The following is a 23,295-nucleotide window of genomic DNA, read 5'->3' on the forward strand; positions in this document are numbered from 1 at the left end:
GATTGGCGTTTAGTTTCGGAATCGTAAGTAAAAAACCACGATTCATCGCAAGTAATAACATTTTGTAAGAAGGTGGGATCACTTTCAATGTTTTCCAGGATGTCAGAACAAATCATTCTTCGGCGTTCCTTCTGTTCAATTGTGAGACACTTTGGAACCATTTTTGAACACACTTTGTTCATGTTGAAACTTTCATGAAGAATCTGCCTAACACTTTCCTTGTCAACTCCTGTTAACTCAGACACTGCTCTGATTGTTAAACGGCGATCTTGTCGAACAAGTTTACCGATTTTTTCAATGTTTGCATCAGTTTTTGCTGACAATGGTCTGCCAGTGCGAGTGTCATCACTGGTGTCTTCGCGGCCATCTTTAAATCGTTTAAACCACTCAAACACTTGTGTTCGCGATAAACAATCATCGCCGTACACTTGTTGTAACATTACAAACGTTTCACTTGCAGATTTTCCTAGTTTGAAACAAAATTTGATGTTAACACGCTGTTCTTTCTGTACACTCAACATTTTCCGACGCACAGACAAAACGTCAACTACTTAAAACAGACGCCACGGGCAGACTGAGTGCAGGAGGCAGATGAAACTCGAGCAGTAGGCGGAGCGAGAGTCACGTGACAGGCCACGTGACTTTCAGCCTTATTGCATTCGTTTTATTGTTTCACCAGTACTAGTCCGGTTTTTTTCTAGCCGCACCTCGTATGCTAGGTCTGTGGGATTCCCAAATCTACTTCGCTGACCAGGCTATTCTTTTATCCCTCTTCTACTCTGTTTTAATCTCTTTTAGATTTGGTTTCCTTCTTTTCAGAAACGCCCAATTTTCTATTCTGGGTGTCGCACTTTGTTGAATAGAGGGCATTCTTGCGTTTAATGGATGATAGATTGGACAGCTGCAGTGGGACGTTCCCTGTCACATGCAGAGCCCTGGAGAAGCCCTCCTGCTGACTTCCTTATCTCCTTCATCGATAGAAAAGATGCCCCTAACGTTTTTTGATTTCTCCCTTTTACTGTTATGAATCTCCGCACTAGATCAGAAGACATTCTCGGTGGACGTCTCTACTACTGGATGCATGATTCTTGGATTGATGGACAGACGAACTCATTGTTTGGAGCCTTCTCCCCCACCCCATTCAACCAACCAACCAAATGTACTGATTGCATAATGCACATTCATAAACTTATGCCTCTTTCCTACCTCTATCGGTTCACACTTGAAAATCAGAAACATTTCCCGAAATGTGTCATGCAGGTGATAAAGAATTCTAGTATAGATTGGTTCAGACAGTAGTTCTAGCTCGTCTACGGTTACTATCATTTCCGGTGTCTTATAGACAACAGCATAGTGGAACTCCAGCACATTTCCTTAGGGCGCTGACCAGCGTGATCAGAAAAATGACGGGATCTGAGAACATTATGCTTACCTTTATTACGCTGCATGTCGTATTCTTCTTCTGGTCTGCTTTCATCTACCATCACAGAATAAACATGAACTGACACACCAGTGCTCTGCTTCTCAGACTTAGGTACATCCAGAAGTATAACGGGGAAATGAATACCATCTACGTTTTGTGTAATGCACGTGCTTAAACTTAGGATGCCCTATCATTTCCCGAAATGGATTTAGCAGGTGATAAATAGTTCTAGTTTAGATCGACCCATACTGGTAATTCTATGTATTTTATGCTGGTTTACTGCAAACAGCGTAGTGGGACTGCAACACATTTCCATATACAGGGTGAAAACTATTTAAACCGACAAACTCTGGGAGGTTGTAGGGGACATCAAAACAAATATTTTTCCGTAATGTCGTTTTTTTCTAGGAGGATTATTTAAACCGGTGGAGGCCGTATTACGCTCTTCAGTTGTAGGCAACTGCTGTCCATCAGTATAGTAGTGCATTGTGTCTGTTTACTAATGGAGCGATACACCTGGAACGAGTACACTGATATGGTTGGTGCGTACTACGTAGCGCACCACAACGGACGTGCTGCACAGCGGGTTTATCCTAATCGCCGTATCCCGCATCATGCGACCTTTGCTGCTGTGTACCAAAGTCTGCGTGAGACCGGGTCATTTAGCAGATTACCTGGACAGGGACGCGGTCGCACGGTAAGAACGCTGCAATGTGAGAAAGCTGTCTTGCAGCATGTGGAGCGGGATCCTTCAATCAGCACTCGCGCAATTGTACGTAACATGGGGACGAATCAGACAAATGTAAGAACAGTCCTTCGAGAGCAGTTGTTACGTCCATTTCACTTACAGCGTGTCCACAACCTGGAACCAGTTGATTATCCACCCAGAGCACAGTTTTCGCAGTGGTACCTGGAACAGTGTGAAATGCATCCCTCATTTCTATCCTCTGTGTAGTTTACCGATGAAGCGACGTTCGGGCGTGGTGGAGTCTTCAAGATGCACAATTCGCATGTTTGGAGTGAGGATAACCCACATGCCACAGTTACTAGCGCTCGTCAAGTGCGGTTCTTCGTTAATGTGTGGGTCGGTGTTGTTGGGGACTTTTTAATTGGGCCGTATCTGCTACCTACGCCATTAAATGGCAGGCAGTATTACAATTTTCTCGCCAGAGCATTGCCAGAATTGCTGGAAGACGTCCCGCTCCCTACAAGACAACGCATGTGGTTCCAACATGACGGGGCGCCGGCACATTTCAGTCGTCGTGTGCGTCGATTCCTGGAACGACGGTTCCCAGAAACGTGGATTGGCAGAGGTGGTCCTGTACCATGGCCCCCTCGATCCCCAGGTATGTCCCCTCTGGACATTTTTGTGTGAGGAGAGATGTGCAACCTTGTTTACGCAACTCCTGTTGCATAAGAAGAGGGTCTGGTTGCCCGGATAGTTGCAGCATCAAGAACATTTCAGGACAAATGGCTCAAATGGCTCTGAGCACTATGGGACTTAACTTCTGAGGTCATCAGTCCCCTAGAACTTAGAACTACTTAAACCTAACTAACCTAAGGACATCACACATATCCATGCCCGAGGCAGGATTCTAACGTGCGACCGTAGCGCCAGTAACGCCTAAAACCGCTCGGCCACTCCGGCCGGCCAATTCAGGATACTCCTTGGGTTTTTGCCCGTGTCAGACAGAACATGATCCGACGGTGTAACCTTTGTTTACGTGTCAATGGAGGCATTTTTGAAAATCTACTGTAGTTGAAATTGGGTTGTGTCAATGTGTTGTCTCTTGGTCATAAAAAAAAATGGAAAAGTGTTTGTTGGTTTAATTAATTTTACCGCCAGGGAAATCTTCCTCTACCGGTTTAAATACTCCTCATGGGAAAAAAATGACATTAGGGAAAAATATATGTTTTGATGTCACCTACAACCTCCCAGAGTTTGTCGGTTTAAATACTTTTCACCCTGTATACGTTTATGTGTTCGTACTGTTAGAGTAGCAAGGATTCTGACTTACAGGTGTAGACATCATCTAACAGTAGAGCAGTTTACTAGTTAAGACAGATTGCTTCAATTCTATGTAAGAGCCTGAACCACAATGACGTATCTAATGAATCAAATACTATAAACGACATTCATCTATATAGCTTTAAGTGTATGTTCACACAACCACGCCATATATACCATCAAATCACATACAAATAAAATAATTCATTAATCGTATGCACACAATTTTTATCCTTCTTCGTATTGGGATTTTGATGACCAGCAGCTAAAGAGCATTTTAAGTACATTATTTCTTTACCACATCTGATATATTTGGACAGAAAAGCTAGTCGTCCGTTAAATTTTATGTGAATAATCGTTTAAGAATGTAATGTCAGTCCAAACACTAGATCGACTTATGCTTATAAGCTGGTCATGGGATCATGACATCATTTCCAGTTATGACTGCCCAATTTGGAAAACATATTGACAGCACTGATAAAATCCCGTTATGTGACTGATCGTTTTGTGATGTTTTTGATGTGTGTTACATGCTATCTACACCTGTAAGTCAGACTCCTTAGTGTTCTAACGATACGAATACGTAACAGTATACGTGGAAATGTGTTGTAGTCCCACTATACTGCTGCGTGCAGTGGCCGCGTGGTTTGAGGCGCCATGTCACGGATTGCGCAGGGCCTCCCGCCGGAGGTTCGAGTCCTCCCTTAGGCATGGGTGTGTGTGTTGTTCTTAGCATAAGTTAGTTTCAGTAGTGTGTAATTCTACGGACCGATGACATCAGCAATTTCGTGAATTAGGAATTCACACACATACACACACACACACACACACACACACACACACACACTATTCTGTCGACAGTAAGCTGACAGAAATGGTACCAACCGTAAAACACCTAGTGGTAATTGAGAGTCGTTAGTGCTCTAATACTATGAACACATAACAGTATACGAGGAAACACGTTATAGTCCCACCATGCTATTGGCAATAAGCAATACCTGGGATGATCCATCCATAAAGATCGAAACTGGAGTTATTTATCACTTGGATTGCGCGTTTTGGGAAATGATTCTGATTTTTAAGTTGGAAATGATAGAGGTATGAAATTGTCGTACGTTTATGCATGTGGATTTTACAAACAATACATTTCATGATTATCAAAGTAAATAACAATTGTCTTAACAGGAGGAGGGCTAGCTGTGTATGTTAACGAGAGAGAGGGCATGGTCCGATTCGTCTTGTGTGGGAGTCAAGTAATTTCGTGATAACAGCGTCTTGTAACAGACGAGGCTGCGCACGCAGCGGCAGCTAGGTGGCCTGCCAGTGTGATTTTGCCTGCTGCCGCTGCTGCGGGTATTCAGACTCTAAATGTTTTGCAATATAAAAGCACTTAAATTGTTTGCTAATAATATCCCAACATCCATCCTTCCTTTCCACGTAACATCTGAAGTGGTCCTGAGTGTGAGTCTACGCGCGATCCGGTTGTACTGTCTCCATAAAAATTTTTATTAGTATACTGGTCTTTTCTTTAAGCGTGGTACTGGTATGTACACAGCGTGATTGTTCAGTGGCATGCGTATACTTGACATGCTCTGTAGGTTGTGTGTAATGGAATTCCAATCGTTTTTTGCATAATCCTGGTATATACATTCCTTACAGGTATTTGAGTAATTTTGGCAATGTGTCGTGTATTGTCTGTAGCACAGTTGTCCCATGGGAAGAGCGTACTTGATATGTCATATAGGCTTTGTGATAATAGACTTCAAGCTGTGCTTCTACGTCCGCTGTGGGAATAACACAGCAGAAATTGTTTTAACAGGAAAACTATTTCCTATTGTTTGAATTTTAGCACAGTGGCGACGACGTCGGTAGCACGGGTTTCCACTAACGTGATACTGGCTTAAATGGACTGTTTGAATTGACAGCAAAATGTCTTGGATTTTCTCATACTTTTTAGAATTTCCCGCACTTATATGTCAGTTTTATTCCTTTATTATGGAGAGGGGGGGGGGAGATGTGTTGGCGGTGCTTTGTGAGACCCACTTCAGATTTGTGTGTATAGGAGAGGGCTGCAAACAGGATGAGAAAAGAGTGGGTTAATAGTGACATTCGATTGTGTTAGTAAGCTTTTCTTATCTGGGAAAAATTGGAGCGGCTCCAATATCTAGTGTGTGTGTGTGTGTGTGTGTGTGTGTGTGTGTGTGAGGGGGGGGGGGGGGGGGTTGGGGGTCGGAAGCATTGTGCCATTGAAGATAACCTGTAAGTATTGGCGAAATTACACATACACAGTGAATACGGAGCAGTGAGTAAAGAATTAATAATACTTACATTGAAGTAATTTCCTTTTATTCTGTGTAGATGTCGAGGTAGATCTCTGATGCTGGTGCTTCATAGTGCTCTCGCTACAGTATGTAGAGCATGAGTGATGAGTCCAGCTGCTGGTTAGTAAGAGCAGGGTAACGGTGGGGCCTAGCTATATTTTTGGGCTGGTGGTGGTTGGGAAAATCCTTACCTCTTGATCATAAATCATTATATTTGGGTAATAAACAATGGTGATAAAAGTAACAAGTCATAAACTTTAATTCACACAATTGCCCTTGAGATAAGGAGAGTGATGGATACTTTGTGCTGGATAGCAGGAGAAATCTAGCAACCATGCAGTTCGCAGTTCGCTGTTGAATTGTTACTGTTTACTATGGCAATCAATAAAAAATCAGAAATTTTATTTGTTTCCGATAGTTCATGCAACAAAGGATGAAAAATAGAGTATTAGGATCTTATCTCTCTCGTGGCGTTTTTTATGACATTTATATGAAATCTACCTTTCCGTTTTACTGTTGTTCTCATCACAAGAATTCGTTTTGCTGGATCTGTTGTATATGATCCAAAACATGTAAAACAAAAACCGTTTCCCACAAGCTCCTTTATGTCATGGCTGTTATCACAGACATAGTTTATAAATGGTTCAAATGATTCAAATGGCTCTGAGCACTATGGGACTTAACATCTGTGGTCATCAGTCCCCTAGAACTTAGAACTACTTAAACCTAACTAACCTAAGGACATCACACACATCCATGCCCGAGGCAGGATTCGAACCTGCGACCGTAGCAGTCCCGCGGTTCCGGACTGAGCGCCTAGAGTTTATAAATGAAAGCAGAGATATGTACGACGAATGGTCGTTACATTTATCGTGACCTCGAGGTCAAGATACTTATTGCTGAAGGGAGAATTGCAGACTTTTCCGTCTTTAATGAAACGCGCATATATAAATTAAATGAGAGCCGGGAATATCAAATGGCGTCTGTCTCACTGTTACTTGTCTCACTTACGTAAATCTGTGTTGAACTTCTATTCTTCAAAAGCATGTTGTTGTTGTGGTCTTCTGTCGTGAAAATGGTTAGATGCGGCTCTCCATGCCACTCTATCCTGTGCAAGCTTCTTCATCTCCCAGTACCTACTGCAACCTACATCCTTCTGAATCTGCTTGGTGTATTCATCTCTTGGTCTCCCTCTACGATTTTTACCCTCCACGCTGCCCTCCAATACTAAATTGGTGATCCCTTGATGCCTCAGAATATGTCCTACCAACCGATCCCTCCTCCTAGTCAAGTTGTGCCACAAACTTCTCTTCTCCCCAATCCTATTCAATACCTCCTCATTAGTTATGTGATCTACCCATCTAATTTTCAGCATTCTTCTGTAGCACCACATTTCGAAAGCTTCTATTCTCTTCTTGTCTAAACTATTTATCGTCCATGTTTCACTTCCATACATGGCTACACTCCATACAAATACTTTCAGAAACGACTTCCTGACACTTAAATCTATATTTGATGTTAACAAATTTCTCTTCTTCAGAAACGCTTTCCTTCCCATTGCCAGTCTACATTTTATATCCTCTCTACTTCGACCATCATCAGTTATTTTGCTCCCCAAATAGCAAAACTCCTTTACTACTTTAAGTGTCTCATTTCCTAATCTAATACCCTCAGCATCACCGGACTTAATTCGACTACATTCCATTATCCTCGTTTTGCTTTTGTTGATGTTCATCTTATATCCTCCTTTCAAGACACTGTCCATTCCGTTCTACTGCTCTTCCAAGTCCTTTACTGTCTCTTACAGAATTACAATGTCATCGACGAACCTCAAAGTTTTTATTTCTTCTCCATGGATTTTAATATCTACTCCGAATTTTTCTTTTGTTTCCTTCACTGCTTGCTCAATATACAGATTGAATAACATCGGGGAGAGGCTACAACCCTGTCTCACTCCCTTCCTAACCACTGCTTCCCTTTCATGCCCCTCAACTCTTATAACTGCCATTTGGTTTATATATAAATTGTAGATAGCCTTTCGCTCCCAGTATTTTACCCTGCCGTCTTCAGAATTTGAAAGAGAGTATTCCAGTCAACATTGTCAAAAGCTTTCTCTAAGTCTACAAATGCTAGAAACGTAGGTTTGCCTTTCCTTAATCTAGCTTCTAAGATAAGTCGTAGGGTCAGTATTGCCTCACGTGTTCCAATATTTCTACGGAGTCCAAATTGATCTTCCCCAAGGTCGGCTTCTACTAGTTTTTCCATTCGTCTGTAAAGAATTTGCGTTAGTATTTTGCAGCCGTGACTTATTAAACTGCTAGTTCGGTAATTTTCACATCTGTCAACACCTGCTTTCTTTGGGATTGGAATTATTATATTCTTCTTGAAGTCTGAGGGTATTTCGCCTGTCTCATACATCTTGTTTACCAGATGGTAGAGTTTTGTCAGGACTGGCTCTCCCAAGGCCGTCAGTAGTTCTAATGGAATGATGTCTGCTCCCGGGGCCTTTTTTCGACTCAGGTCTTTCAGTGCTCTTTCAAACTCTTCACGCCGTATCATATCTCACATTTCATCTTCATCTACATTATCTTCCATTTCCATAATATTGTCCTCAAGTACATTGCCCTTGTATAGACCCTCTATATACTCCTTCCATCTTTCTGCTTTCCCTTCTTTGCTTAGAACTGGGTTTCCATCTGAGCTCTTGATATTCATACAAATGGTTCTCTTTTCTCCAAAGGTCTCTTTAATTTTCCTGTAGGCAATATCTATCTGGCCCCTAGTGTGATAAGCCTCTACATCCTTACATTTATCCTCTAGCCATCCCTGCTCAGCCATTTAGCACTTCCTGTCGATCTCATTTTTTAGACGTTTGTATTCCATTTTGCCTGCTTCATTTACTGCATTTTTATATTTTCTCCTTTCCTCAATTAAATTCAATATTTCTTCTGTTACCCAAGGATTTCTACTAGCCCTGGTTTTTTTCTTACTTGATCCTCTGCTGCCTTCGCTACTTCATCCCTCAAAGCTACCCATTCGTCTTCTACTGTATCTCTTTCCCCCATTCCTGCCATTTGTTCCCTTACGCTCTCCCTGAAACTCTGTACAACCTCTGGTTTCGTCAGTTTATCCAGGTCCCATCTCCTTAATTTCCCACCATTCTGCAGTTTCTTCGGTTTTAATCTACAGTTCATAACCAATAGTTTGCGGTCAGAGTCCACATCTGCCCCTGGAAATGTCTTGCAATTTAAAACCTGGTTCCTAAATCTCTGTCTTACCATTATATAATCTATCTGAAATCTGTCAGTATCTCCAGGCTTCTTCCATGTATACAACCTTCTTTTATGATTCTTGAACCAAGTGTTAGCATATCATAATCAATATTGGTTCTACATTTAACTTAAAACAACTGCTCATACTTCAATAAAACAAATTCCTGACGGGACTGATTATTTTCTACCCCCACTCCAGATGAGAGGACAACTTACATGACGAAGAAACAGATCCGTACACAAAATACTAAAGATTATAATTATCATTATTATGATATGATGATCTTATACAAGCATATTATCGTGTTATTATTAACTTACTACTATAACATGTTCCATTAGTGTGTGACAATTTTAACGTTCCCCTATGAATTAAAAATGAAATGAAGCCTTTTTCATGATGTCGATCTCCCGGCAGAGTAGTGAGGAAAACCGTTAAGCCGTCGGCCCACGGACCGTGCTGTCGAACGTTAACGGTGAGCGTGCCAAGTTCAACGTGCTGCTGAACGCTCAGGAACGATGCGATTTGTGCATACGGTACGTGGACCCCAACGTGGTATACGCGATCGCAACGCACTCCAGCGGCAGTTGAGGGATGTTTCTAGTTCGTAAATCACACTGTTTACTCAACGGGTGCGCGTAATTCCCACGTTAGGTCTATTAAAACGCACATTTCTTCCATCGTCCACGAAAAGGAAAGTACCATATCCAATCAGTAAGGACACAGGCTTATAAAAGTTCCGTTACAGACAGTGCGTTACAAATTTGGAATACTTCTCCGCGTAAGATAAACGTTATTTCATGATTCCCACATTTTAAAAAACTCCAAGGTCAGTCTTACTTTATCACTGTTCCTACCCAGTAGCAGAATCTTTGCAACATGTGAATTACGAAGCGTAAAAGAAGAAGGAGTAAAATATCTTTAAACAAGTAGCGCAAGCTGTCCTTTAGATGAAGCCAATCGAACAGTCACCCCCCAAAAAAAGTTGAACTTGTATATACATAACATCAAATATTATAGTCTACACTTGTATTAAAATAATAATAAAGTATCGGAACCTAATAAAAACGTGAAGTTTAAGAAAAAAAATTGGTTGTGGCAGGACGCGAACCATCGCCCCAACAAATAAATCTCTTATCAGAACACTGATGCTCTTCATTACGCTAAACGAACATCTCCCGTGTTGGTACTAATCATAGTATCTTACCGCGTGCTAAAAACACCAATCGTAGATATGTTACTAACTGAAATTTAATTATAACAAATTGTACCAAGAACAATGCGTTTTGGGTGGATCTTCAGTGTGTCGCTGCCTTCAAATGGCTTACTCTCATTATACCCAAGTTACAATTATTCTTTTGCCGCGAATATGATGTTTCTCATTATTTTATTGGAACGAATCACACAGTTAACAACGGGTTTTGCAGTGATTCTCAATTTGCTGGTGCTCGAAACGGCATATATACGTATAGACTTTAAATGAATGCCAATATGGCGCCTCACAACTCTGTACTGAAGGGAGACGGCGTGCTTGCGACGTAGGTGGCGTTGGGCCATCTCATTGGTCAACGCTCAGACGCACGCTCAGAATATCTGACATGACAGATATTCCTCTGCACGTTCGAAAAGACTCCCGAGCGTGCTATTCCATGCTGTGACGTCAGAAACTCGGCACGCTCAACGATCAACGTTCGGATGCACGGTCCGTGTGCCGACAGCTTTACGGACGGCATGCGCTGAGCGTTGTATGGGCAGACCTGCTAACCCAGGTGTTAACTTCGTGGTGGCAGTGAACTGGCCCAGTCAGTTCGTGTGCTGAGATCAACTAATATGAACCTTGGCTTCCAAATGGTTCAAATGGCTATGAGCACTATGGGAATTAACATCTGAGGTCTTCAGTCCCCTAGAACTTAGAACTACTTAAACCTAACTAACCTAAGGACATCACACACATCCATGTCCGAGACAGGATTCGAACCTGCGACCGTAGCGGTCGCTCGGTTCCAGACTGAAGTGCGTAGAATCGCTCAGTCACACCGGCCGGCCCTAGGCTTCCGCATCGCAAAATACTCTTGGCACCGCGTGATAGTTATTTAAATCGTTCACCCTGGTCTCAATTGTGCTTTCTCGGTGCTGGTCTCTACACTGTATTTGGGCTCCCTGCTCTCTCTGGATTGACACGCAAACCTAGTTTCCTTCTTCCACGGTTCAGCTCCCCAGTTTCCCGGTCGAGCACCGACCATCGGCTAGAATAGAGATATCTGTGCCGCCAAGACTCTTTGCAGATACAAAAGTGCTGACAGATGACGTTCTTATGTGTGTGACGCTTTTATTTTATCTCTCATATTTGAAATTTGTGGCCACCGTGTTCACTGGCAGGTGGCAGGAACAGTCACACCTTCAGAAACAGCAACAACAGCTGCAGCAGGTGCAGACTCAGGAGCTGCTCAAACAGAATGTGGAATCAGTCCAACCTCACGCTGCACTTGTGGGCGTGCCAGGAGCCTGCAGTAATGGCTTCATCCATGCCCTCCCCATTGGTGATCTCCAGTTTCGACGACTGTATGGAAAGATCGGAGAATTACCTGAGCCATTTCTTGCCGCATTGCCAGCTAAGGCCTATCATCGATCCAGCTGATAAGGCCGCCTTGCAGCAGTGCGGGGTCGTACGAAATTGTGTAAAATTAGCAACCATCTACCGAGTCTCAGCTATTTGACTTTGAGGAAACCCATCGGTTGCTCACGCAGCACTTTGGAGATCAAGTTCGTGTGCTTGAGGCGCTTTTTCAGTTTAACCAGCACCAAAAACGCCCAGGGCAGTCGAATGCGACATAAATCGCCGATATGCAAGGTCCTTTACGCTAGTGACGGTTTCAGTGTCCCTAATGTGCTATCTCACATGTGGACTCGTTAATTAGGGATGTTATATTCACATTGGCGTCCGTCCCTGAGGTACAAACTCGGACATTGTCCTTGTCTAACTCTTCTTTAGTCGTAGTTGCTCAGACTCCTGAATCACGTGAACTGATGGCAGCAGCAAGGGATGTACTTACTGGCAATTGGCAGGTGTCAACGTTAGTGGTAAACACCCCCAGAGTTCCTTGGGGTTGGCTACTATATGATAGCGCCATTCACGATTCGAATTGGATCATGACATGGCACTGCCCGACTCTGTCGGCAGCGAGCTCAATAGGGAACAAGTAAGCCATAGAGTCATGGTCCCCACTCACGACGTTTCGTGGGCTCTCTGTTTCGCTCTTCTTCTGTGGCTGCTTATGCTCAATTGGCAAGTCAGCAGCCCTGCCCTCATTGTCATTTGGCGCACATTACACAGTATCGCCCATACGTCGGCGCCATGTGTAGGGTGTGCCGGGAAGTAGGCCATTTGGCGTCTGTTTGTGACAGTCGGCGAGCCGAGGGACAGTCTCTGGAGGCCCTAGTGTTTTCCCAGGACTCAGAGACTGTGTCTGATACCCCACAAGCATCACCCCAGCGCATTCTGCTGATGTGGTCGTCAATGCGCGACAGATTAAGTTTCAGGTCGACATGGGGGCAACGGTCAGCCTAATTTACATAGAGACATACAAGCTCTTGGCGTGCTCTGCATTACAACCACCGCTATCTCAAGAAGTATATTATAGTAAACGGTGTATGTTGTTAATAGTAAATTTACCGTTGGCGCGAAACGTTTTTGGGATGCACGGTTTTTCTGTTTTTGGAATCCAGACCGTTGATGAAGTTCATTTAGTGTCCTTTCAAGATTTGGACTCTTTACTACGCTCGTACGACCAAATGTTTAAGAAAACTTTGAGTCGGAGGAAAAATTTGAGGCTCAAGTCTCCCATAGGCTATCAGCAATACCTACATTTTGTCGACCCCTCCCCATTCCCTTCGCCATGAACGCCAACAAGGCCGAGTTGCAGCGTGGACAGAAACTCGGTGTCGTCTCTCCTTTTTATTCCCAACGCTGCCATTTCAAGGGAGAAGGGCTTTAGTATCCCCGCCAGTGACATACACATAGACAAAAATGAGCTGGTGTGGCTCTTGCAGCAGAGAAGTGAGGAAAGCTATCACTTACGGCGCGTGCGGAGCATAGTATGGGCAGACCCGCTGTCCCTGGCGTTTACTTGCCGGCGGCAACAAACTGGCCCAATCACTTCCTACGCTGAGATAAAGTAACACTGTAAGTAGGCTGTTCATGTTTTTATGTGGGTAACGCCACGTAGTGTTCTGTATGAAAATCGCTGACTGCGCTGTGTGCAGTTTGTGGTTGGCTGGACTCATTGTTGGAATATTCGCTTGTGTAGTGTTGGGCTGTTGGATGTGAGCAAATGGTTCAAATGACTCTGAGCACTATGGGACTTAACTACTGAGGTCATCAGTCCCCTAGAACTTAGAACTACTTAAACCTAACTAACATAACGACATCACGCACATCCATGCCCGAGGCAGGATTCGAACCTGCGACCGTAGCGGTCTCGCGGTTCCAGATTGTAGCGCCTAGAACCACTCGGCCACCTTGGCCGGCGGATGTGAACAGCGCGTAGCGTTGGGCAGTTGGAGGTGAGCCGCCACCAGTGGTGGATGTGGAGAGAGAGATGCCGGAATTTTGAGAAGTTACTATAAGCGAACGATCTGGACATGTGTCCGCCAGAAAAAGGAAATTTGTAAAGATGGATGTCATGAATTGATATACACATATATATGATGACCTTTGAACACTATTAAGGTGAATACATTGTTTGTTCTCTATCAAAATCTTTCATTTGCTAACTTTGCCTATCAGTAGTTAGAGCCTTTAGTAATGGCTCTGAGCACTATGGGACTCAACTGCTGTGGTCATAAGTCCCCTAGAACTTAGAACTACTTAAACCTAACTAACCTAAGGACATCACACACATCCATACCCGAGGCAGGATTCGAACCTGCGACCGTAGCAGTCACACGGTTCCGGACTGCGCGCCTAGAACCGCGAGACCACCGCGGCCGGCAGAGCCTTTAGTAGTTAGAATCTTTTATTTAGCTGACAGTATTGTCGCTCGCTGTATTGCAGTAGTTCTAGTAACGAAGATTTTTGTGAAGTAAGTGATTCATGAAAGGTATAGGTTATTGTTAGCCAGGGCCATTCTTTTATAGGGATTATTGAAAGTCAGATTACATTGCGCTAAAAATATTGTGTGTCAGTTTAGTGATGGTCAGAATAAGTAAAGAGAAAACTGTTTGAATACGTTGAGTTTTGCTCAGCTGTTTGCAAATCAAATAACGTAGAAGTTTACCAGCACAGTCATTCATAATTTTTTAAGGGGACGTTGCAACATGAAACTGGCTTCCGCAAAGCACGGTGGTCTTAGTTCTGTCTGCTAGTTGGTTCAAATGGCTCTGAGCACTATGGGACTTAACTTCTGAGGCCATCAGCCCCCTAGAATTTAGAACTACTTAAACCTAACTAACCTAAGGACATCACGCACATCCATGCCAGAGGCAGGATTCGAAACTGCGACCGTAGTGGTCGCTCGGTTCCAGACTGTAGCGCCTAGAACCGTTCGGCCACTCCGGCCGGCTCTGCTAGTTATTTCGATCATTCATGCTGGTCGCGTTTGTGCTTTCCGTGCCAGTCTCTACGAGGTGTTCGGACTTTCTGCCCCCAACCCCCCCCCCCCCTCTCCCTCCTTAGATTGACACGCAAGTCGAGTTTTCCTTCTTCCGTGTTTCAGCTCCCCAGTTTCGCGGCCGAGCACCCACTGTCGGCTACGAATGTAACATTAGTGCTGTCAGAATGGTTTACTGGTGTTGTCACGCCTATGCAGAAGGGGAAAAAACGGAAGCGCAAACGAATACTACTAAGCACCCTTATCAGGGTACTTCTCAGAATACGTGAATGAAGATTATATTTGGTCATAAGGGCCTCAAGTAGGATGCCAGAAAGATGTACATGGGGAGGAGCTAAAATGAAGTAGTAAAAATTAGGAAACACAGCAATCTGCAACCGAAAAATGAAAGAGGAAGACTCTTTTTAGTTCCCTTCCTCAGGTTCGGTTAACTGAAATGCCGATGTAAGTTAAATAAATCAAGAATTTATTCTGCGTGAGAAATTGTAGGAAAATCGGTATTTATTGCAATTCATCCGAGTTGTTCTATAGAGGCGTTCTAATTTCTTTTGATTTATGTAAAAAGTGAAAATATGTTATTAAGTTTTTACTAACTGAAAGCTACTAGAAAGTGAGTCCTAGTGATTTCCCAATAGATCAGTAATATGTGATCGTTCGCGGATGGAGATAGTTCACTTGAGTTTCTCCGCTTCGTTTTCGAAGATCGCAAAGTGTTTGAAAACTGTGTTATTCACCTCTATCAGTGCGAACGCTGACTCTCCATTCAAACACGAGCAGCAGCAGATCAGCAGACATGATATTCTCTTCAGCCCGCAGCAGCAGTGCGATACTTATCAGATGCAGTAATTCCGAGCGAAGTACTTATGGCTCTGTAGCAGGCGAGCGTGTCTTATCAGGATGACCTTTCAGTGTGCACGATTATGGGCTATTTCAATACCGCGAGTCAGCTTCAGACCTTTAAGTAGCCTCGTAGTGCAACTGTTCCTTAAGTTTACGGTGCAACACGCTCGTCCCATTTGACAAAGTTCGCTTCTGCATTTTGGAACTCACTGAAACTTTTTCGGGAAGAAGTAAAGTTCGTAACATGCACAAGGAGCATCAATTTCAGTACTTTTCGAATATCCGTTCCATATAGGTAAGGTTAATTTTTACAAGCGATGCACATTGACAGAAATTTGAAGTGTTACACCACGATGTACCATTCTGGTATTTATCTGTCTTTGTGGAGAAGTTCGTTACATTATGGGTACTAAATTATTATACGTTCAGTTCCTTCGGAACTGAAGTCCGTCACCAGCATCAGTGTCAGGTGTGATTCGCACAGACACAAATAAAATCTTGTATCCGTTGTGGCAATGAAGCAAACAGAGACTGATATACGCGCTGTGTCAGTTCAGAAAGAATGCTGCCTGGAGGAAAGATGTGATCTACTACTGACAAATCAGGGAGTCTGGGAGATCGATCAAGGATCCATACATTCTTCATGTACGAAATAGCAGTGCCTATGCTACTGAGAAGTGCAATGCAATGTTCCTTCAGACATGCATGCATGTACAAAGCAACACTGCATGGCACTTCTTAAAGAACACAGGCAGTGCTATTTCGTATTTATTCGCCGGTGTCAGGCCGCCGTCTCTCAATAAATATCTCCTTCCTGGACGAGAATATACATAACGTACGAGTGCAGGTTGTGACACACAGATGACGACATTTGGGAGTTTGGATCTAGCCGTGATTCGTGCACGGATAGCCGAAACAGTAAGGTGACTGCTCGCATAACGCGCGAAATCTGGGTCCAAGTCTCGGTCCGGCGCATATTTTCGTTGCACTCATTCCAACACGCAGCCTATGGTGGTTCATAATCGCAACTGCGAACACATGACCTGCACTCCTCAATGTGTTTGCGGTGTGTGTTGCAGTGTGTGGTGTTGCATTATCTTGCTGGAATGTGGTATTTTGTTCCCTGGTCATTGAGGTTATGACAACAGGATTAAACATTCTTCTCACGCACCGGCGTGAATTACCAAATCAGATTTGATGCCACGTCTAATAGCTCCCCTCACCATGCTAGCAGAAGTTGCAGAGGTATGGGTCTCCTGTGACTTTTCAGCACATCGTTTGTGGACAAGCTGGCGTCGAACTTAATCACACAAACAAAAGCGAGACTAATAGCTGAACATCACAGACTGCCATTTAGTGACGACGTTTACTGTATCTCTATACCATGGAAGTGTCTGTTGTCTGTTGTATGGAGTCAACGATGAACGACGCATGGAAACCCGTGATCTCAACTGCGCTTACACAAATGTATTCTTAACAGTTCGTGGTGACACTCTGTTTGTACCCACTGTACGAATTTAATCTGTTTTAATCTATCGGCATCATCTATTTGTCAGAGCCAGTTGAACTATCCTGCGATCTTCTCATAGTGTAGTCCTCTTGGAAGGATCAGAGCCTGCTCTTCTTGTCACTCTGTGGTCCTGAATCCATCTCGTCACCACTCGTTTATGTAGCTCTCCATGTTACTCTATCCTGTGCAAGCCTCTTCATCTCCGAATAACTACTGAAACCTACAACCTTCTAAATCTTCTTAGTGTATTCATCTCTTGGTCTCCCTCTATGATTTTTACTCGATTACTAAACTGGTGACGCCTCAGAACGTGTCCTACCAACTGATCCCTTGTTGTAGTCAAGTTGTTCCACAAATTCCTCTTCTCCTCATTTCAATTTAGTACCTCCTCATTAGTTATGTGATCTACTCATCTAATCTTCAACGTCATTCTGTAGCACCACATTTCGAAAACTTCTATTCTCTTCTTGCCTACACTGTTTATCGTCCATATTTCACTTCCATACATGGCTACACTCCATACAAACAGTTTCAGAAAAGACTTCCTAGCACTTAAATCTACACTCCTGGAAATGGAAAAAAGAACACATTGACACCGGTGTGTCAGACCCACCATACTTGCTCCGGACACTGCGAGAGGGCTGTACAAGCAATGATCACACGCACGGCACAGCGGACACACCAGGAACCGCGGTGTTGGCCGTCGAATGGCGCTAGCTGCGCAGCATTTGTGCACCGCCGCCGTCAGTGTCAGCCAGTTTGCCGTGGCATACGGAGCTCCATCGCAGTCTTTAGCACTGGTAGCATGCCGCGACAGCGTGGACGTGAACCGTATGTGCAGTTGACGGACTTTGAGCGAGGGCGTATAGTGGGCATGCGGGAGGCCGGGTGGACGTACCGCCGAATTGCTCAACACGTGGGGCGTGAGGTCTCCACAGTACATCGATGTTGTCGCCAGTGATCGGCGGAAGGTGCACGTGCCCGTCGACCTGGGACCGGACCGCAGCGACGCACGGATGCACGCCAAGACCGTAGGATCCTACACAGTGCCGTAGGGGACCGCACCGCCACTTCCCAGCAAATTAGGGACACTGTTGCTCCTGGGGTATCGGCGAGGACCATTCGCAACCGTCTCCATGAAGCTGGGCTACGGTCCCGCACACCGTTAGGCCGTCTTCCGCTCACGCCCCAACATCGTGCAGCCCGCCTCCAGTGGTGTCGCGACAGGCGTGAATGGAGGGACGAATGGAGACGTGTCGTCTTCAGCGATGAGAGTCGCTTCTGCCTTGGTGCCAATGATGGTCGTATGCGTGTTTGGCGCCGTGCAGGTGAGCGCCACAATCAGGACTGCATACGACCGAGGCACACAGGGCCAACACCCGGCATCATGGTGTGGGGAGCGATCTCCTACACTGGCCGTACACCACTGGTGATCGTCGAGGGGACACTGAATAGTGCACGGTACATCCAAACCGTCATCGAACCCATCGTTCTACCATTCCTAGACCGGCAAGGGAACTTGCTGTTCCAACAGGACAATGCACGTCCGCATGTATCCCATGCCACCCAACGTGCTCTAGAAGGTGTAAGTCAACTACCCTGGCCAGCAAGATCTCCGGATCTGTCCCCCATTGAGCATGTTTGGGACTGGATGAAGCGTCGTCTCACGCGGTCTGCACGTCCAGCACGAACGCTGGTCCAACTGAGGCGCCAGGTGGAAATGGCATGGCAAGCCGTTCCACAGGACTACATCCAGCATCTCTACGATCGTCTCCATGGGAGAATAGCAGCCTGCATTGCTGCGAAAGGTGGATATACACTGTACTAGTGCCGACATTGTGCATGCTCTGTTGCCTGTGTCTATGTGCCTCTGGTTCTGTCAGTGTGATCATGTGATGTATCTGATCCCAGGAATGTGTCAATAAAGTTTCCCCTTCCTGGGACAATGAATTCACGGTGTTCCTATTTCAATTTCCAGGAGTGTATATTCGATGTTAACAAATTTCTCTTCTTCAGAAACGCTTTCCTTCCCATTGCCAGTTTACATTTTATATCCTCTGTGCATCTACCATCATCAGTTATTTTGCTCCCCAAATAGCAAAACTCATTTACTACACTCCTGGAAATTGAAATAAGAACACCGTGAATTCATTGTCCCAGGAAGGGGAAACTTTATTGACTCATTCCTGGGGTCAGATACATCACATGATCACACTGACAGAACCAGAGGCACATAGACACAGGTAACAGAGCATGCACAATGTCGGCACTAGTACAGTGTACATCCACCTTTCGCAGCAGTGCAGGCTGCTATTCTCCCATGGAGACGATCGTAGAGATGCTGGATGTAGTCCTGTGGAACGGCTTGCCATGCCATTTTCACCTGGCCCCTCAGTTGGACCAGCGTTCGTGCTGGACGTGCAGACCGCGTGAGACGACGCTTCATCCAGTCCCAAACATGCTCAATGGGGGACAGATCCGGAGATCTTGCTGGCCAGGGTAGTTGACTTACACCTTCTAGAGCACGTTGGGTGGCACGGGATACATGCGGACGTGCATTGTCCTGTTGGAACAGCAAGTTCCCTTGCCGGTCTAGGAATGGTAGAACTATGGGTTCGATGACGGTTGGGATGTACTGTGCACTATTCAGTGTCCCCTCGACGATCACCAGTGGTGTACGGCTAGTGTAAGAGATCGCTCCCCACACCATGATGCCGGGTGTTGGCCCTGTGTGCCTCGGTCGTATTCAGTCCTGATTGTGGCGCTCACCTGCACGGCGCCAAACACGCATACGACCATCATTGGCACCAAGGCAGAAGCGACTCTCATCGCTGAAGACGACACGTCTCCATTCGTCCCTCCATTCACGCCTGTCGCGACACCACTGGAGGCGGGCTGCACGATGTTGGGGCGTGAGCGGAAGACGGCCTAACGGTGTGCGGGACCGTAGCCCAGCTTCATGGAGACGGTTGCGAATGGTCCTCGCCGATACCCCAGGAGCTACAGTGTCCCTAATTTGCTGGGAAGTGGCGGTGCGGTCCCCTACGGCACTGCATAGGATCCTAAGGTCTTGGCGTGCATCCGTGCGTCGCTGCGGTCCGGTCCCAGGTCGACGGGCACGTGCACCTCCCGCCGACCACTGGCGACAACAACGATGTACTGTGGAGACCTCACGCCCCACGTGTTGAGCAATTCAGCGGTACGTCCACCCGGCCTCCCGCATGCCCACTATACGCCCTCGCTCAAAGTCCGTCAACTGCACATACGGTTCACGTCCACGCTGTCGCGGCATGCTACCAGTGTTAAAGACTGCGATGGAGCTCCGTATGCCACGGCAAACTGGCTGACACTGACGGCGGCGGTGCACAAATGCTGCGCAGCTAGCGCCATTCGACGGTCAGCACCGCGGTTCCTGGTATGTCCGCTGTGCCGTGCGTGTGATCATTGCTTGTACAGCCCTCTCGCAGTGTCCGGAGCAAGTATGGTGGGTCTGACACACCGGTGTCAATGTGTTCTTTTTTCCATTTCCAGGAGTGTACTTTAAAAGTGTGTCATCTCCTAATGTAATTCCGTCAGCATCACTTGATTTAATTCAACTACATTCCACTACCCTGGTTTTGTTTTTGTTGGTGTTCATCTTATATCATCCTTTCAAGACACTTTCCATTCCGTTCAGCTGCTCTTTCAGGTCCTTTGCTGTCTCTGACAGAATTACAATATCGTCAGCAGACCTCAAAGTTTTTATTTCTTCTCTATGGATTTTAATTCTTACCCCAAATTTTTCTTTTGTTTCTTTTACTGCTTGATCAATACACAGATTGAATAACATGGGGTATAAGCTACAGCCCTGTCTCACTCTCTTCTCAGCCACTGCATTCCTTTCATGCCCGTCGACTCTTGTAACTGCTCTGTACAAACTGTAAATAGGCCATCTTCAAAATTTGAAAGAGAGTATTCCAGTCAATATTGTCAAAAGCTTTCTCTATGTCTACAAATGGTAGAAACGTAGGTTTCCCTTTCCTCAACCTACTGCTAAGATAAGTCGTAGTGTCAGTATTGGCTCGCGTGTTCCAACATTTCTACGAAATCCAAACTTGTCTTCCCCGAGGTCGGCTTCTACCAGTTTTCCAATTCGTTTGTAAAGAATTCGTGTTAGTATTTTGCAGCCATGACCTATTAAACTGATAGTTGGGTAATTTCCACACCTGTCAACACCTGCTTTCTTTGGGATGCAAACCAATAAATTCTGCCTCTCTCAAAGTACGCAAGACGATGATAAACTGCCCGTGAACGTCTTCTTGGCTTGCGATGTCCTCCAGAAAATTCCAGTAATGTCAGACACACCCACTATCCATCATGCGTTCACACCATTCTCAGTTTGTATGAATAACTTTTTTCTCTACTATCTACACCGAAAATAAGCTTGCATAAGGATGAAATTTTGATCAAAATATAGGATGTGGCACATGATGTTGTAGTAATAGTAGAGTTTTTCAGAAATCGCAGGTATCTAACTCCGATATGAAGGAACATGCAATTATTCTTGGCTGTGGTTATAGATCAATGGATAGATCAACCTTGTACCCTATTCTTCCTGCTATGTGGGGATGATATCGCGTTCACTCGTTATGCTACACTCTGAGAAAAAAAATACCGACGCACCGTGAAAGAGTTATATGAATGGCCAGATCCTACCTTGGCCAGCGGGATCGCCAAATCTCTTCCCACTTGTGCATATTTGGAGCAGTATGGGCAAGGCGATACAAGCAGCTCGGGATTTTGATGATCGAACACGATTATTGGACAGAATTTGGCAGGATATATCTCACGAGAACATCCAACAACTCTATAAATCAAAGCCAAGCCGATTAAGTCCTCCCACAAGGGCCAGATGCGGACCAGCGCGACATCGGCTTGCTCAATTTGTGAAGGTCTTTCTCTTGAATAAATCATCCAATTTTTCTGAAAAAGCAATAATTTGTATGTACACGTATATTACATCTACCGATTTCCGTTCTATTCGGATAATTCTTTCGCGGTACGACATTTTTTTTCTTTGAGTGTAGGCAGGAGGAGACACGTGGAGATGAGGCTTAATCAATCACTACGGTTGAGACACACAACAAAGTAGCATTTCTTGTAAATGTCTGGTCTGGCTTTCTACAAGAGAGACAAACTGCACTGCATCTCTTACTTAATAGTACGAATGGCTATTTGCGCTTGCAGTTTACGTGACACGTTTCGCCTGAGCAGCTGGATGATGTACCTCTCCACGTTCGTCAGAAGAAAAGAAGACTGCGTTTAACGTCCCGTCGACACCGAGGTGATTAGGAACGGAGCACAAGCTCGGACTGTGTCAAGGATGGGGAAGGAAATAGGCCGTGCCCTTTCTAAGGAACTATCCCGGCATTTTCCTGGAGTGATTTAGGGAAATCACGAAAAACCGAAAGCTGGATTTCCGGACGCGGGTCTAAACCCTAGCCCTCCTGAATGCGAGTCCAGTATGTTAACCACCGCGCCATCTCGCTCGGTGTTCGTTAGAAAATAGCCATATAGCCTGTTGGTGCGCCTTGGCACTTTAACGTAACTCCCTGCAATCGTATGACCGCTATATTTTCTGATCTCTAATGACCTCGTCGTCTACGGGATGCTAAACCCTGTTCTTCTTATCTTCCTTCAATGACATGTGAGGTCATCCAACGCATTAAATTTCCCTTGAGTATATCTGTACTAGCACGTGTAGCCACGGATCTGGAGATGATGGCCGGCTTTGTTGCTGTGTATGATGGATGTTATATATAACAGGCAAGGGAATTTTGAAACGAAGGTGCTTGATGTGCAGCTTTTACTCAGAGATTGATGGCCGTCATTTTGAATAAGGCTTATAAATGTCAACAAACTAACGCATTATCTCTGGTCAGTTACTAACTTGGTCTTCTGCTACAGTGCTCTACGTAATTGTGTACATATTTATTGTCATAAATACATCTCAGGAGATTTTATAATGCTTTGCACTTTATGACCATATTTCTTTTTGATTACCTGTAGGTCGTATGTTTCACATATCCGAATGCTCTATGAAGTGTCACCTGTTTACGATTTCACTTTTGAACATCTTCATTGAAACGTCTTACACTAAAGGACCAAAGAAACTGGTATAGGCATGCGTATTCAAATACAGAGATATGTAAACAGACAGAATAGGGCGCTGCTGTCGGCAACGCCTATATAAGACAAGTGTCTGGCGCAGTTGTTAGATCTGTTCCTGCTGCTACAATGGCAGGTTATCAAGATTTAACTGACTTTGAACG

The sequence above is a fragment of the Schistocerca serialis genome, chromosome 3 (assembly GCF_023864345.2).
Source record: "Schistocerca serialis cubense isolate TAMUIC-IGC-003099 chromosome 3, iqSchSeri2.2, whole genome shotgun sequence".
Taxonomy (NCBI): Eukaryota; Metazoa; Arthropoda; class Insecta; order Orthoptera; family Acrididae; genus Schistocerca; species Schistocerca serialis.